The sequence below is a fragment of the Mustelus asterias genome, chromosome 2 (genome assembly GCF_964213995.1).
Source record: "Mustelus asterias chromosome 2, sMusAst1.hap1.1, whole genome shotgun sequence".
Taxonomy (NCBI): domain Eukaryota; kingdom Metazoa; phylum Chordata; class Chondrichthyes; order Carcharhiniformes; family Triakidae; genus Mustelus; species Mustelus asterias.
This window is the reverse complement of record NC_135802.1, coordinates 165,844,018-165,846,985: the sequence shown is the minus strand read 5'-3', so window position 1 is coordinate 165,846,985 and position 2,968 is coordinate 165,844,018.

Here is a 2,968-nt window from a genome sequence, read left to right as displayed (position 1 = left end):
TTAACAACAGAGATGAGGAGGAATTTCTTCAGTCAGAGAGTGGTGAATCTGTGGAACTCTTTGCCGCAGAAGGCTGTGGAGGTCAGGTCATTGAGTGTCTTTAAGACAAAGATAGATAGGTTTCTGATTAATAAGGGGATCAGGGGTTATGGGAAAAAGGCATGAGAATGGGGATGAGAAAAATATCAGCCATGATTGAATGGCGGAGCAGACTCGATGGGCCGAGTAGCCTAATTCTGCTTCTATGTCTTATGGTCTTATGGAACTACAAAAAATTATCAATTTCACTTCCAATTCCCACTGCTCTCTCACCTTCATGTGGTCCATCTCTGACACTTTCCTTCCATAACCGCTTTGTCTATATTTCTGGCAATAAACTGACAATCAATGTTCATTACAAACCCATCGACTCCCACATTTACCTTCACTATATCTCCTACACCCCGCTCACTGCAAGAACTCCAACACATTCTCCCAGTCCCTCCGCCTCTGTCACATCTGTTCCGATGATGCTATTTTTGAAATGGTGCATCTGACATGCCTTCCATTTTCCTGAACCAAGGCTCCCCCCCATCACCACTGTGATTGACAGGGGATTCACCTGGTTTTGACTAATTTCCCACACCTCTGCCCTCACTCCTTCTCATCCCTTCCAGAACAATGATAGAGTCCCCCTTGTCATCACTTTTCACCCAACTTGCCTCCATGTTGAATGGATCGTCCTCCAAAATTTCCACTAACTCCAGCATAATGCTACCATGAAACACCTCTTCCCCCACCCCCCGTCCTGTCAACATTCTGCAAGGACCGCTCCCTCATTACGACACCCTGCTGCACTCCTCCAGCACCCCCAACTTCTCATTCCTTCCCACAGCACCCTCCTTTGCAATCACAGTAACACCTGCCCCTTTACCTTATTCTTCCAGGGCTCCAAACACTCCTTTCAGGTGAAGCAGCATTTCATTTGCACCTCCTTCACTTTGCTGCTTCCAATGTGCTCTCCTCTACATTGGAGAGGTTAAATGCAGACTGGGTGACTGCTTTGTGGAACAGGCTCAGTCTCTCAGTATGACACTAACCTTCCTGCTGCATACCATTTTAATTCAGCATCTTGCTCTCATGGCCACATGCCTGTTCTTGGCCTGTTGTAATGTTCCAGTAAAGCCCAACAACAACTAGAGGACCAGCAGCTCATCTTACAATCATGCGCATGACAGCCCTTGGACTCAACATTGAGTTTAACAACTTCAGACTGTGACCTTTCTCCTCCATTTGACCCCTTTTACATTATCCAAAGCATTTTTTCCCCCAAAACATGGTAAAGTCGGGTGTGAGGCCATTAACACGATCCGCGCCCTCGTCCGCGCAGATTGCCACTTTACCGAAACCCGGGAATGGCAGTGATCCATTTTGTGCCCAAAATGGGCGCAATGATGATTTAAATACATTTACATGCATTTAAATTGAATTAATGAACTGCCCGTACAACTTTATCAGCATTTCCCCCTTTACCACCGTGTTTGCCAATCCGGAACCGCGCCGTAATGGACCTGCTTAATAAAAGTCTGAATCGGGTGCTCCAGCTGCTGAATAGCATGTTCAGAGCTTCCAACGGCTCCCTGACTCAGATCGGTGGTGGGGGGGAGGAGGGAGGCAGGTCAGATCATTCTCTGGTTGGGGGGGGGGGGCGGCGGAGAGAGTGAGGCCAGATCATTGTCTGGTTGGGCGGGGAGGGGGAGGAGGAGGAGGTGGGTCAGATGTCCCTCCAGGGGGTGGGGGGTGAGTGAGGCCAGACCATTCTCTGGAGAGCGGGTGATGAGTGAGGCCAGATCGTTGTCTGGAGGGGGGGGGGGTGAGTGAGGCAAGATCATTGTCAGGTGGGGCTGGGGGGGGAGGCCCGATCGCTCACTGGTGGGGGGAGGAGGCAAATGGACCTCTGGTGGGGGGGGGGAAGGGGGTGGGGTACAGATGGATCTCTGGTGGGGAGGGCAGATGGATCTCTGGTGAGGGTGTGGGGGGGCAGGGGGGTCTGCTGCCACTCTGTGGGCGATCAGTGGGGAGGGAGGGGGGCAGGGGTGGCGATCGGTCTGGGTAGCAGGGGAGGTTGTGGGTGGATAAGGGGGACAGTGATGTGTGTGGGTAGTGGGGGGGTGGATAAGGGGGACGATGATGTGTGTGGTAGTGGGAGGGTGGATAAGCGGGACAGTGATGTGGGTGGGTAGTGGGGGGGGGCAGTGGCTAAGGGGGACAGTGATGTCTGTGGGGACCATCGCTCCTGCTTTTCGCTCCCGAGCCGCTTCCTCCGCTTTCTGCGGCCCGGGAGCGATCTGACACGGGCGCGCTTTTGCAAATTTTTTTCCAACCGCGCATGCGCAGTTCAGAGCTCCGATCGTTTCGGCCGCGCTAAGCCCCGCCCACAGCGCGAATGGGACTGGAGATGTTTTTTTCAGGCTGAGTGCGTATGGGGGGCGCCTGAAAGCAGATTTCCAAGTCGGATCTGCATTACACCCAGATTCAGCACTTCGAATGAAAATGGTAAAATCGGGCCCTGCCAGTAACACTTCCTCTGTCTCATGTCCTACACCTTTTTGTTGCCACCACTCCTGGTTCCCACCAATCACTGATCTAATCTGTTCCACCCATTCCACCCCCTCTTATACAGTAAATATCCATCACATTTCTCCCTCTCTTTAACTCTGAAGAAGAGTCATACAGACTCGAAACTTTAACTCTTGTTTCTCCCTCTCCAGATGCTGCCAGACCTGCTGAGATTTTCAGCATTTTCTGTTTTTATTATTATTAATGTTTCAGGTTGATTACCCTTCATCAGAACAGGAAAATTAACAAAAGGAAAGTTGGGAGCGTTGTTCTTTGAGCTCCCTTCCACCCTGTGGAGGAGGCTGAGGACATAGAGCACAGGGTGGTTTATTTGTTGGTAAACTTTTCAGAACAAAAATCATGGATGAGA